The following is a 15401-nucleotide window of genomic DNA, read 5'->3' as shown; positions in this document are numbered from 1 at the left end:
CGCATCTTATCACATTCATTGGTCTAAATTCTCGGAATATAAAAGAAATCAATTAGAGCCTTTCTGTATTTAACTCTTTACAAATTAATCCTTCAACCAGAGGACCTCTGCATAACATCCTGGTCTCACTAATTTCCTTTGCTCTATCTATCCCTTTGCCACTGACAACCATAGTACACAGCATAAGAAAGGCCTTGTCCATGCTAACCCAAGTTAGTCCCATTGGGTCCATATCCTTTTAAACTTTTCCTTTCCACAGATCTGTCCAAAAGTCTTTTGAATATCATAATTTTACCCTCTTCTATAATTTCCTCTAGCAGTTCATTCCAGATAGCGAGTGAAAAAGTTTCCTCTCAGGTCTCTCTTAAATCTCTACCCTCTCACCTTAAACCTATACCCTCTTGTTCTTGAATCATTTGCGCTGGAAGAGAGACCCTCTTTGCACCTTAAAACTAGTGTTGATTTCTTTCGCACTTCTGATAAAGCAATTTCAACTGCAAATTTTTAACTGTTTGTCTTTCCACAGATATTGACTTGCTGAATGATTCCAGTCTTTTTCTAAACTAATTTTAAATTCAAGCTTCTGTGATCATTTCTGAATTTCAACATTCAACGTTCAGCTTTAACTGCAACCAAATAATAAAACAGATCAAATGAAAGGTTCAGTTTGTTTTTACCATCATTCAGATATTTCTGCTGAAAAATCCCTGAAGGTTGTATGTCAGGATGCTGACCCAATTGGGAAGGCTTATGAAATACTTGTCTTTCTTGACAAAGACACACAACCAAAGAGCAGGGAAGTCATACTCAAACTTATGAAATATTAGTTTGGTTACTTCTAGAGTACTAGGTGCATTTCTGGTCACAATGCTACATGACATCACAACAGAAATTGACCATCTATAGTCAACAGGATGATGGGCCAAATGCCTTGCAACTTACGCTTTATCATACAATTTATCTAACAATGCAATCTTCCTACCTCACTGTCCTCTCAGAGCTCAGACATCCTCTGCATCCTAGGTTTGCAAGAATTAGAGTTGATTTCAATGAAACATGCAAAATTCCTGCAGGCCTTCACAGATAGATAGATAGATGATGCTTTCCTTGCCTGGGGTTTTGAAAATTGGAATCACAGCTCTAAAATAAAGGTACAAGAGCATCAAAATCAGACTCCCAGACTGGAAAACAGCTTCTCCCGCAGGCTGTGAGATTGATGAATGGTATCCTGTATACTTGGGTCTCTAATAATGAAATGAGTAAATTATTCTAAAATAGTTATACAGTAAATATGTATTTAATATATGTTTGTATATATATAGATATATATATATATATATGTGATTATGTGTTGTGTGAAAAATGCATGATGTGTGAGCTTCGTGGTCCAGAGAAACACTGCTTTGTCTGGTTGCATATGTACAGTCAGCTGATAATGAAATTGATAGAAAATAAACTTTTTCACCCAGAGTATAGAAGATGCATTTGTGAGCAGGTCCTGGGAGATATCAAATGTAACTTCACTGCTTCAAAAAAGAAAGGCAGGTTACTGTGGGTCAGTTTGCTTAATGTTTACAGTTGGTAAAATACTTGAAGCTGTCATTAAGGAAGAAATGGCAGGACGTAGATGCAAATTGCTCTTTCTGGTAGATGCAGCTTGGATTCAGGAAGGACAGATAGTGTTTGACAAATTTACTGGACTTAACTGAGGATAATAACGAGTGGAGTGGATAGAGGGGAACAGGTAGATGAGGAACACTAAGATTCCAGAAGGCATTCAACAAGGAGCTTCACATAAGATTTCTGTATACGAATGTACACAGTAAGGGTAATGTATAGACATGGCTAGAGTATTGCTTAACCAATAGAAGGCAAGATTTTGGATAAACAAATGTTTATCTGATAGGCAATTAATATAATGCTGCAGAGATTAGGACTGCAGCCACAACTGTTCACAAATTTGGAAGAGGAAGCCAAGTGCAGTGTATCTAAGTTTGCTGATAACACTAATTCTAGTGGAAGCATAAATTGAGCTGTTTTTATAGGAAGATTTTGACAGGTTAAGTGTGTGTGCCAGAGTCTGGCAGACAGAGTACAACATCTGTGGATGCAAGGTCATCCAAAATATATCTACCAGTCACTGAAGGTGAGCATGCAGGTAAAGCAGGCGGTTAAAAAGGCAAATGGTATGTTGGCCTTCATATCAAGAGGGTTTGAGTATAGGAACTAGGATACCTTACTGTAGCTGTACAAAGCCTTGGTGAGACCACACCTGGAGTATTGTGTGCAGTTTTGGTCACCTTATCTGAGGAAGGATGTTCTTGCAATGGAGGGAGTGCAAAGCCGATTCACCAGGCTGATACCTGGAATGGCAGGAATGACTTATGAGGAAAGATTGCGCAAATTGGGATTGTACTCGCTGGAGTTTAGAAGATTGAGAGGGGATCTCATAGAGACATAAAATTCTGGCAGGACTGGACAGAATGGATGGGGAAGGGATGTTTCCAATGGTGGGGGAATCCAGAACCCGGGGCCATGGTTCGAGGATAATAGGCAAACCATTTAGGACCGAGATGAGGAGGAATTTCTTTACCCAGAGGGTGGTGAATCTGTGGAATTCATTGCCACAGAGGGCAGTAGAGGCAGGTTCATTGAATATATTTAAGAGGGAATTAGATCTATTTCTTCAGTATAAAGGAATTAGGGGTTACGGAGAGAAGGCGGGGACGGGGTACTGAACTTTAAGATCAGCCAAGATCTTATTGAATGCCGGAGCAGGCTCGAAGGGCCGAATGACCTACTCCTGCTCCTATCTTCTATGTTTTTATGATCAGACAATTATTCTTATGGTGAAAAATTGCACATGCTGTAGTGCAGAGATACCTGGGAGTGTTTGTACATGAGTCACAAAGATTGCAGATGCAGAAGGTAATCAAGAAGAAAAATGGACAGTTGGCCTTAATTGCAAGAGAGCAGAATCTAAGAGTAGGGAGGTTCTGCTGTAACTCTTCAAGATACTTGTGAGGCCACACCTGAGAAAGGATATACTGGCTTCGGAAGTGGTACAGAGGAGGTTCACCAGGTTAATTTTATTTTATATTGAGACATACAACAAGGTAACAGGCCCTTTCGGCCCATGAGCCCATGCTGCCCAATTACACCTAATTGACCTAATTGACCGGTGGGAGGAAACCAGAGCACTTGGAGGAACCCATGTAGACATGGGGAGAACATACAAACTCCTTGCAAACAGTGCCAGATTTGACCCCGGTCCCGGTCATTGGCATTGTGCTGACCACTACATCAACCATACTGCCCTAAACGCCACTGATTCTGGAAATGAAGGGGTTAGTTTGTGAGGAGAGATTGACTATACACAATGGAGTTCAAAATTATGAAGGAATAATTAAAATGGAAATAGCAAAATTGTTTCTACTGGCAGGTGAAATAAGAACTAGGGTAACATAGCTTCAAAGTTCAGGGAAGTAGATTTAAGATGAAGAGGAATTGCTTCTCCCAGAGAATAGCGAGTCTATGGACTTCTCTGCCCAAAGAAGTAGTAGAGACTGCTGCACTGAATGTACTTATAAGCCACAGGGAGAATTATGAAGAACAGGGGATCTGCGGAACAGGCATATAAGTGAGTGCATGGCCAGATCAGCCATGATCTGATTAAATAGTGGAGCAGGCCCGAAGGCCTAAATAACCCACTCCTGCTATTATTTCTTAGGTTCTTACAGAAAATCTTTTTAATTCTCTGCATAGAAGAATCAGAGATCTAGTTGCTGGGTATATGCAAGCTACAGATCTGTAGGCTTTTGGATATGGAGTTGCACTGAAAGATTTTGCTGAGGGAACATTTCTTATGGAGAGGTGCAGCAAGTCCATTGGAATGAATGGACACACCTGGTGTTCTTTTCTGTTTCATCACATTATTGGCAATTATTAAAAAGATGGGACTGTAATCAAGTATTCACCTGGCTTTCTTTTTCTGCTTATTTTACCATATATACTATATTGTACATTTGATACTGGATGTTATTCGACTGCAATAAAAACACATGAACCAAATAATATGGTTATCAACCATTTAATTCTCAAGTATGAGAAGGAAATAAAATGTTGTTCCTTTGAAAATCTGTTGCAACACATTTAAAGTAATGGTGTACAAACTGCTTCTGATTATGCATTTAACGGTAAGAGGATCACATCTGAATATTAATGAAGTAAAAATAGAAGGCACAAAAAAAAGTTAAATCTAGGAAGCAATAGAACATAGAAGAGTCCAGCACAATATAGGCCCCTGGCCCACAATGTTCTGCCTACCAACACTGATCTAATTCTTTCCTCCCTTGTAGCCCAAATCCATGTTTTTCTTACATTGACCTTCCTATCTCAGAGGTTTTTAAATATCCCTATTGTATGACCATCCATCATCACCTCCAGTAATACATTCCAGGGACCCATCACTTTCTGAGTTAAAAAAAATTACCTCTGACATCTCCCTTAAACATTGCTCCACTCACCTGAAAGAGATGTCCTCTGGCATTTATTAATGCTGCCCCATAAAAAGGTTCTGGCTGTCCACCCTATCTCAGCCCCTCATAATCTTATACATCTCTATAAGGCTCCAAAGAGAAAAAGCCCTGGCTCTGTCAACCTTGCTTCAGAGGTGAGGAAGTCACGAGATTGAGTAGTGGCCGGCCAGGGAACTCCAGCCCTCTCCGGAAAAGATTTTTAAAAAACACACAAAACACAAAGGCACAAACATAAAAATTAAAACAAAGTGAAAGTAAAGGTGGGAAGAAAATGGCAGCAAAGAAAGAAAAGTCGAAAGCAACGGGAAGAAGAGAAGAAGAAAGAACGTCGGAAGAAGAAGGTGAAGGCCTTACCTGTCCGAGGAGGCCCGCCGCGGAGAGAGAAGCCCGCTCCCTCAGGTCAGTGGAAGTCCTGAGCACGGGACTACAAAAATGGCTCGCGGAGCCAAGTAAAAGTGCGCAACCGCGCATGAAAAAAAAACACTGACGGGAGGGGGGAACAGCTGAGGAGTCGATCTCCACAGCTGAGGATGACAGCTGCAACACAACAACAGGAAGAGAACATAGAAAACAACGAGAACAAGAAAGAAGAGAGTAAAAAGAAAACAAGGAAACAACAGATGACCAACCCAGAGGAAGAAGAAGAAGAACATAGAGAAATGGAAGAAGAAGGGAAAGGCAAGACAATGGATATATATTTTTTAAAGAATATATGGAATCAGTAAAAGAATGGCAATTACAAGAATTTAGTGAAATAAAAAGAATTAAAAGTGCTGAAGAAAAAATGAATAGAATAGAGATGGTCATGTCAGATATAGGAAAAAGAATGGACAAGGCGGAAGAACGAGAAACAGCCGTAGAAATGGAAGTAGAGGACTTAAAAAAGAAATTAGAAGAATCTAATAAAAAAGTTAAAGAGTCACAAGAGCTGTTAGCTCAGAAAATAGATATAATGGAAAGTTATAATAGAAGAAATAATATAAAGATAGTGGGACTTAAGGAAGATGAAGAAGGCAAGAATATGAGAGAATTTATAAAAGATTGGATCCCCAGGGTCCTAGGAAGACCAGAATTACAGGAAGAAATGGAAATAGAAAGGGCACATAGAACACTAGCCCCTAAACCACAGCCACAACAAAAACCAAGATCTATTTTAGTAAAATTCCTAAGATATACAACGAGAGAAAATATATTGGAGAAAGCAATGAAGAAAATAAGAGAAGACAAAAAGCCACTGGAATACAAAGGTCAAAATTTTTTTTTCTATCCAGACATAAGTTTTGAACTCCTGAAGAAGAGAAAGGAGTTTAATACAGCAAAAGCAATCCTATGGAAAAAAGGATATAAATTTATGCTAAAGTACCCAGCGGTACTTAAAATAGTTATTCCAGGGCAGCAAAACAGACTATTCTCGGATCCGGAGGAAGCACGAAAATTTGCAGAACAACTACAAAACAGACAGAGAGATGAAGACATGTAATGAGAGCAAAAATGACCATGAACTAGATGTATGTGTGTATATGTGTGTATGTATATCTGTGTGTACATGAGTGTACCCGTATTTAAAGGAAAATATATAGAGTATATATAAGAATTAATAAGGGAAAGAAAGGGAAGAGAGGAATTAAGGAGGGAATTAAGAGAGTGACCTTTGTTATATATGAAAATTGAAATCTTTCCTGGGGGGGCTGGGTGGGGAGGAGTTACGGTCACTGCGAAATCAGTTGACGCTTGCGAGTGAATTCGCAAATCCAAATAGAGAGGGGAGATGTGGTTGCCCAACAAGGGATAAAGGGCAACTCAGGAAGAGGAGGGGTTAGTGGGGTTAAAGAAATTTTAGATAGGAGAATAAGGGAAATGTTTGATGTTTTAGAAATGTTGTCTTATAAAGTGTTCAAAACAAGAAAGCAGAAATGGATAAGAAGGAAAGGTGATGATGAGGAAACGGAAAGGAAAGATAAACAAAGTATGAAATGGCTACGTTGAACTATATGACTTTAAATATTAATGGAATACAAAACCATATCAAAAGGAAGAAACTGCTAAATTTACTGAAAAAAGAAAAAATTGATATAGCATTCATGCAAGAAACACATTTAACTGAAATGGAGCACAAGAAATTAAAGAGAGATTGGGTAGGACATGTAACAGCAGCATCATATAATTCAAAAGCTAGAGGAGTAGCTATATTAATTAGTAAAAATGTACCATTTAAAATAGAAGAGGAAATAATAGATCCAGCAGGGAGATATGTAATGATAAAATGTCAGATATATTCAGAGTTTTGGAATTTACTCAATGTATATTCACCTAACAAAGAAGATCAAAAATTTATGCAAGATATTTTTTTGAAGATAGCAGACACGCAAGGGAACATACTAATAGGAGGGGATTTCAACCTTAATTTGGATTCAAACATAGATAAAACTGGGAAAAAAATTAACAGAAAGAACAAAGTAACCAAATTTATAATTAAATCGATGCAAGAAATGCAACTTTTGTATATATGGAGGAAACAACACCCAAAGGAAAAAGAATATTCATATTATTCGGGTAGACATAAAACATACTCAAGAATAGACCTATTCCTGTTATCAGCTCGTATGCAAGACAGAGTAAGAAAAACAGAATATAAAGCTAGAATATTATCGGATCATTCACCCCTGATATTGACAATAGAGTTAGAGGACATCCCTCCAAGAATGTATAGATGGAGATTAAACTCCATGCTACTTAAAAGGTAGGATTTTAGAGAATTCATTGAAAGACAAATTAAAATGTACTTTGAAATAAATACAGAATCATTGAAAGATAAGTTTATACTATGGGACGCAATGAAAGCGTTCATCAGAGGGCAAATAATAAGCTATGTAACCAAGATGAAGAAGGACTACAATCAGGAAACAGAGCAGTTGGAAAGGGAAATAGTAAAAATAGAAAAAGAATTAGCAATGAAGGAAGACACAACTAAAAGAAGAGAATTGGCAGATAAAAAAAATAAAATATGAAACACTACAAACATATAATGTGGAGAAGAACATAATGAAGACAAAACAGAAATATTATGAACTGGGTGAAAAAACGCACAAAATCCTAGCATGGCAGCTTAAGACAGAACAAGCTAAGAAAATGGTATTGGCATCAAGAAAAAAAGACAAACAAATTACATATAATCCAAAAGAAATTAAGGAAAACTTTAGAGAATTCTATGAACAATTATACCGAACTGAAAACGAAGGGAAAGAAGGGAAAATAGATGAATTTCTGACTAAAATTGAACTACCAAAACTACAAATAGAGGAACAAAATAAATTAACAGAACCATTTGGAATAGTAGAAATACAAGAGATAATAAAAAAACTACCGAATAATAAAACACCAGGAGAGGATGGATTCCCAATAGAATTCTATAAAACATTTAAAGATTTATTAATTCCTCCCCTCCTGGAAGTAATCAACCAGATTGATAAAACACAAAGCTTACCAGATTCATGCAAAACAGCAATAATTACAGTAATACCAAAGACAGGGAAAGATCCACTCGCACCAGCGTCATATAGACCAATATCTTTACTTAACACAGATTATAAGATAATAGCTAAACTATTAGCAAACAGATTAGCCGACTATGTACCAAAAATAGTAAATCTAGACCAAACTGGATTTATTAAAAAACAGACAATATTTGTAAACAACAGACAATATTTGTAAATTTATTAACTTAATTCATGCAGTAGAAGGGAATAAAACTCCAACAGTAGCAGTTGCTTTAGTCGCAGAGAAGGCCTTTGACAGAGTAGAATGGAATTATTTATTCAAAGTATTACAAAAATTCAGTTTACCAGAGAAGTATATTAATTGGATTAAAGCATTATATAAGGGGCCATTGGCGAAAGTGACAGTAAATGGATATATATCAAAGCAATTTAACTTAAGCAGATCAGCAAGGCAGGGATGCCTACTATCACCCTTATTGTTCGCGTTAGCAATAGAACCACTAGCAGAATTGATAAGAACAGAAAATAAAATAAAAGGGATAAAAATAAAAGACGAGGAATATAAAATCAGTTTATTTGCAGATGACGTTATAGTATACTTAACAGAACCAGAAATATCAATAAAAGAATTATATAAGAAATTGAAGGAATATGGAGAAGTGTCGGGTTACAAGATTAACGCAAATCAAAGTGAAGCAATGCCAATGAATAAAGCGGATTTCTCAAAAGTTAAGAAAGAATCACCATTCAGATGGCAAATGCAAGCAATACGATATCTAGGTATACAAATAAATAAAAACCTCGGCCATCTATATAAACTCAATTATTATCCACTAATGAAAAAATTACAGGACAACTTAGAGCATTGGAAAGACTTACCACTAACACTAATAGGAAGGATAAACTGTATTAAAATGAACATTTTCCCAAGGATACAATACCTATTTCAGGCATTGCCAATACACTTGACGGAGAAATTCTTCAAGGAGTTAAAGAAAATAATAAGGAAATTTTTATGGAAAGGGGGGGAAACTGAGGATAGCACTAGATAAATTAAAAGAATGGTATAAACAAGGAGGCTTACAACTGCCAAACTTTAAAAATTATTATAGAGCCGCACAATTAAGATACCTATCAGATTTTTATCAAACAAGGGAAAAGCCAGATTGGACTAGATTAGAACTAGATAAAATAGGGGAGAAGATACCTGAACATATATTATATAAATGGGATGAAAAATTGGTACAACGTAGGAATTCTCCAGTATTACATCATCTGCTCAATATTTGGAAGAAGATTCATGTAGAAAGGAATAAAACAAATTACCAATTACCAAAACTAATACTGACGCAAAATCAGCTAATCCCTTTTACAATAGATAACCTTTCCTTTAGAGAACGGGAGAAAAAAGGGATCAAAAGAATAGAAAATTGCTTTGCAGGAAATAAATTACTATCCTTTGAACAAATGAAGGATAAATATAAGATAACTCAAAATACAGTGTTGGCATACTACCAACTGAAATCCTACTTGAAGGACAAATTGGGAAGCAGTCTGAGGTTACCAGAGGGAAGTAATTTTGAATATGTGATTACAGACACAATGATAATCAAAAAATTTATAACAAATATGTATATTAAACTGCAAGAAAAGGAGAATGAGGAAACAAATGGTAAAACTAAACAAAAATGGGAACAAGATTTAAACATAAAGATAAAGAAGGAAGCATGGGAGAAGTTATGCTCTGGAACTATGAGAAATATAATAAACATGAGGTTACGTATGCTACAATATAACTGGATACACAGGCTATACATTACATCTCAAAAGTTAAATAAATGGGACCCAACAGTATCTGACAGATGTTTTCGCTGTAAAAAGGAAATGGGAACAACAATTCATGCAATTTGGACATGTGAGAAAGTAAAAAAATTTTGGGAAGATCTAAACCAGATATTAAATAAAATCACAAAAAGCAATATACCAAAAAACCCAGAGATCTTTCTCCTAAGTAACATAAAAAACAAAGAATTTGGACTTGATTTGGATGGTGCACAAAAAAGATTTGTTAGGATAGCCCTAGCTGTAGCAAAAAAAATGTATAATGTCAGCCTGGAAATTAGAAGATAACTTGAGAATACAACAATGGTATATAGAAATGAATAAATGTATTCCACTAGAAAAAATAACATATAATTTAAGAAATAATATTACAATATTTGAACAAATATGGGAGCCATACATGAAACACAATAGAGAAAACCTACCGGGGACATCTACCACCTAAAATGACAGAAGGAGAAGGAAATGAAAAGAATTGACTCAGTGGAACCTCTTGTTTATTTTTATTGAGTGACAACATTGTTTGACGGGTTTAATGTATCTTAGATTCTGAACTTTAAATGAATGGGAATGGAGGTAGGGAGGGTGGGATGGGAAGAGGGAGGGGGGGAGAAAATGACACTGTATATATTTGAAAAGAAAAATGTATGTATCTTGATCAATGTGGTTTATAGTGTGAAAAATAAAAAATTTAAAAAAAACAAAACCTTGCTTCAGAGGACATGCACTCCAATCCAAGCAACAACCCGATTAATCTCCTCTGCACCCTCTCCAAAGCATCTATATCCTTCCTGCATGAGGCAACCAGAATGAAGAAAATACTCCATTTGTGGTCGAGCCAACATTTTTATAGAGCTGCAAAGTTACCTCATAGCTCTTGAACTCATCCCCCAACTCATAGAGGCCAACATCCATTTGGCTATAGTTGTTAACCACCCTATCAACTTGTACAGCAACCTTGAGGGATCTATAGATCCGGAACCTAAGATCCCTCTGTTCCTCCACACTGCTAAAAATCCTGCCATTAGCCAATTAACCTGCCTTCAAGTTCGACCTTCCCAGGAGCATCACCTCATACTAATCTAGATTGAACTCTGTCTGCCACGTCAACATCCAACTCTGCATCCCCTCTATATCCCACTTCAAGAAAAAACATATTCCATATTTTTCAATTAAAGTTTTTCTGCAGTGTGCTTTAGGCCAATTTTTTTTTCAAATGCAATATTGATTTCAGGGTAATGCATTGAACAAAATTAATTTGGTGGTTGCCATTCAACTTCAAAGGTACTTGTGAGTAAATAGACAGCTGATCTAATATCTCAAGGGAATTTTCTGCCCCATATTCTGCTTAATTTTTTTGGTAACTGTAATCATTTATCTTTGAGCTCAGTAATGAGCCAGTGTGTCCCTTCTGCCTTCATCTATTCAGCCTCAATTTGGTCATTTACTTTAGTAAAAAAAATAGCAGCATCTTGATTTTTTTTTGCTTTTTGAGCTCCTTTCATGTGAAACTGGTGAACTTTCGTCTCCTCTTTACCATATCCACCTTTATTAGTTTGTCACAGCCAGGAAAAGCACTTACAAGTGGAGGAGTTAACTGTCCTTTCAAGCTCACCAGCCTTCTATGAAGTGTCACAGTAAAATACTTATTTTTTTTTGTATCTACATTTACACAAGAAACTGTCAGAGTCTAGGGAAGTTAAACAAACAAGCAGTAAGGTCATGGAACCTATGAAGATTAAAGACAAGGAGGTGCTTGCTGTCATAAAGTGAACAAAAATGAATATATCCCCAGGTCCCAACAAGGTATTCTCTTGGACCTTGAGGGAGGCAAGTGCTGAAATTACAGAGGCCCTGGCAGATATATTTAAATTGTCTTCAGCCACAGGCAAGTTTGCAGAGGATTGGAAGGTATTGAATTGTTTTTAAAAAAGTTCCAAAAATAACTGGAAATTATAGGCTGGTTAACCTGACATCCATGGTAGGGAAGATATTGGAAAGTGTTTTAAGAGATGGGATATACAAGTATTTGAATAGTCAGGGACTAATTATGGATAGTGCATGGTAGGTCATGTTCAACAGATCTTAAAGTTTTTCGAGAAGGTTACCAGGAAAGTTGATGAAGGAAAGGCTGAAAATGTTGTCTATGTGGACTTTAGCAGATCCCACTTGGGAGATAAGGGAAGTTCAGTTGCTTGGTATTCATGGTGAGGTAGTAAACTGGATTCAACATTGGCTTTATGGGAGAGTCCAGAGAGTGGCAGTAGATGATTGCCTCTCTGACTGGAGATCTGTGACTTGTGATGTGCCTCAAGGATCAGTCCTGGATCCATTGTTGTTTGTCATCTATATTAATGATCTAGATATGATGTAGTAAATTGGATCAGCAAATTTGCAGATGTCACTAAGATTGCTGATGTAGTGGACAGCAGAGTTTCAAAGCTTGCAGAGGGATCTAAACCAGCTGGAAAAATCACCTGCAAGGACCAACCAAGGTAGGACATACACAGTAAAAGGTAGGGCACTGAGGAGTGCAGTAGAACAGAGGGATCTGGGAATGCAGATACATAATTCCCTGAAAATGGTATAGATAGCCTTTTAACATATTGCTCTTCATAAATGAAAGTATTGAGTATAAGAGTTGGGATGTTATGGAGGTTGAACAAGACATTGGTGAGGCCAAATTTGGTATAGTGCGTGCAGTTTTGGTTGCCTAACTGCAGGAAAGATATCAATAAAATGGTAAGAATGCAGAGAAGATTTACTAGGATGTTGCCAGGTCTTGAGGAATTGAGTTACAGGGAAAGGTTAAATAGGTTAGGACATTATTCCCTGTAATGTAGAAGAATGTGGAGAAATTTGATAGAGGTAAACAAATTATAACCATTTTCACACTTGCAACCCACTAAATTGGCTGTTCAGTGTCCTGGAATAGGAATGTGGGTTTGGCTTTTCACACTCCTAACTGGGACACTAACGCTTTCACACTTGCAAGGAGCCATCCCCAGGGTTAGGACGGTTCTACCTTCTACTGGTGACATCATGACACATGGAGTGATGATGGACCTGCTCTAAATCGTGATCAATGTATTATGATCTTATATTTGAACAAAATTAATCATGCCTAATTATAACATAATTAAGCTTTATGTACAACACAGTATAAGCCCTTTAGCTCCTGTTGTTGTGGGAAAGTGCAGGCAATAAGTAGTAATTGCGAATAATTTTTAAACAGGTTGTGAAAGTTGGTAGTGCTTAGCGCACAATTTATAAATACCAAGGGAAAAAGTGATGGCGGACCTGCCCTCCCAGAATTCCATGCAGCAGAGAAAGGGATGTATGCCTGGCTGTAGACATGGAATATTCATAGAGGGGTTTCTCTGCTACACGGCATTCTGTAAAGTCAGGTTCCCCATTACTTTTCCCCCCCAGTCTTTATAAATTGTGCACTATAGCGCTACTAATTTTCCCACGCTGTTTAAAAATTGTCTGCTATTGCTATTTATTTCCCCTCTCTCTCTCCCACTGCGACTTTCCTAAGGCAAAGTTTATACCTTCATTTTAATCTTTTCTTCCTGCCCTCACGCAAAAATTAGCGTTATTTCAAACCCACAATGCAATTATCCCTTTCACACTTGACTGATTGGAATGCCGGCGCCTGCATAAGCCGTGGATTGTACTAGGGGTTGAGGCCATAAATCCCTGGCGTGAGATGTCATCTGACACCAGCATTGAGTTGATTTTGCTTTCACACTTGCCACTTTAAAGGCCGATTGGCATTTGATTCCTGCGATCACTTGTAAGTGTGAAAGGGGCTTATGATAGGTACAGATAGAGTACAGGTGCACAATCCTTTATCCAAAACCCTTGGGAGACAGTGTGTTCCAAATTTCGGATTTTTCCGGATTTCGGAACGCCCACCCAAATTGTGCTGCCGTATCCACTCCCCACCCTTCCAGTCGCCCGGTCGTCTCCCCCCCAACCTCGGTCTCTCGGCAGCCTCCCCCAACCGCCCGCCACCCGGCTGCCTCCCCCAGCCGCCGGTCCCTCGGCTGCCTCCCCCAACCGCCGGTCCCCACTTGCTGGATTTTGGAGCTTTCTGGATTTTAGACGTCTGGATAAAGGATCGTGTACCTGTAAATGGTTTTTTTTCCCCACTGAGGGTAGGTAAGATACAAACCAGAGGACATAGGTTAAGGTGAAAGAGGAGAAGTTTAGGGAGAATTTCTTCACATGGAGAGCGGTGGGAGTAATGGAACAAGCTGACAGCTGAAGTTATGAATGGAAGCTCAATTTAAACATTCAAGAAAAATTTGGGCAGGTACGTGGATGGGAAGGATATAGAGGGATATGGAATATGTGCAGTTTAGTGGGACTTAGGCAGAGTAATAGCTCAACCCAGATTAGAGGGCCGAAGGGTCTGTTTTATGAGCTGTAATGTTCTTGGGTTCTGATGGTTCTGTTTATCTTACAAAGGTGTAACAGTATATAAGTTGCTTTGATGTGAAAGTAACAATGTAATGAGAGTATCCAAAATTGATTTAACTCTCAAATAAAATACAGTTGGGGGGTAATCTCATCTTGGGTTGGCAGCCTCACATGTTCTGGTTTTCACATGGAGTAAATGATGCTCTAACAGCAAATGCAAACTCCAATACAAACCTTAATTCAATAGTTAGTTTCAATGACAGAAGAGGGCTGCTCTTTCCCTGTCAGACATTTCAATGGACATGGCATGAAAAAAAAATACAAATGGAAAAAATAAATGTTTCATCAAAATGGTCATTATGTCAGAGAACTATGTTTGCATTTGCCTTCAGAAAAAGGTCTTAAAATAGAAAAGATTTTTTTTAAGTAATAGGTAACAAGGGAGCTCCAAAGAAATGATCAATCAAACAGTAACAAACTATAGGAAAACTCACATTTGAATGCTGTATAAATTTATGATTGCTTTACAATCTTGTAATTCAAATTATTTTTTGCCTGGAAAAAAAAATAAGAAAAAAGGAAGAAAAGCCCCCATGCTAATCTAACCCCTCCCACCAGCAAATAAAGTGTAAGAATTGAAGCCCCCCCCCAGAGTACCCCTGCCCAAATAATCAAATTATGATAATAATTCATGAACATCATCAAATTCAACCTTGATCTCTTTAACACTATATCTAATTTTCTCAAACTTAACCAAGACATAGTTGGTGCTATGGCGTCTTTACCATCTTATCAAAATTACTCGTCTGGCCGTCAATTAAGTAAAAGCTACTATTCTTTGTTGAGTTGAATTCAAGGAAATCCTCTCCTCTGGAAAAGAATCAAACAAAGAAATAAAAGGACACTGTTCTAATTTAATCCTAAGAATTGGTGATCGAGTTTTAGAGAATTGTTCCCAATATTCTTGTAGTTCTTGATACTCCCAGAACATATGAATCAGAGAGGCCTCAGAAATTTTACATTTGTCACATAGTGGATCAACATCAGGAAAAAAACAAAATAATCTAACTTTGGACATATATATTCTATGTACAAC

At 37.4% G+C, this 15401-nt stretch overlaps 1 protein-coding gene across 9 annotated transcripts in view; it reads right to left on the bottom strand.

Annotated features, from left to right (window-relative positions):
• Nucleotides 1–15401, bottom strand: part of LOC138753865 (gephyrin) — a 549882-nt gene that overhangs the window by 391607 nt on the left and 142874 nt on the right. The gene's annotated exons all lie outside the window — the stretch shown is intronic.

The sequence above is a fragment of the Narcine bancroftii genome, chromosome 2, assembly GCF_036971445.1.
Source record: "Narcine bancroftii isolate sNarBan1 chromosome 2, sNarBan1.hap1, whole genome shotgun sequence".
Classification (NCBI taxonomy): Eukaryota; Metazoa; Chordata; class Chondrichthyes; order Torpediniformes; family Narcinidae; genus Narcine; species Narcine bancroftii.
This window is presented reverse-complemented; position numbering and strand designations above follow the sequence as displayed.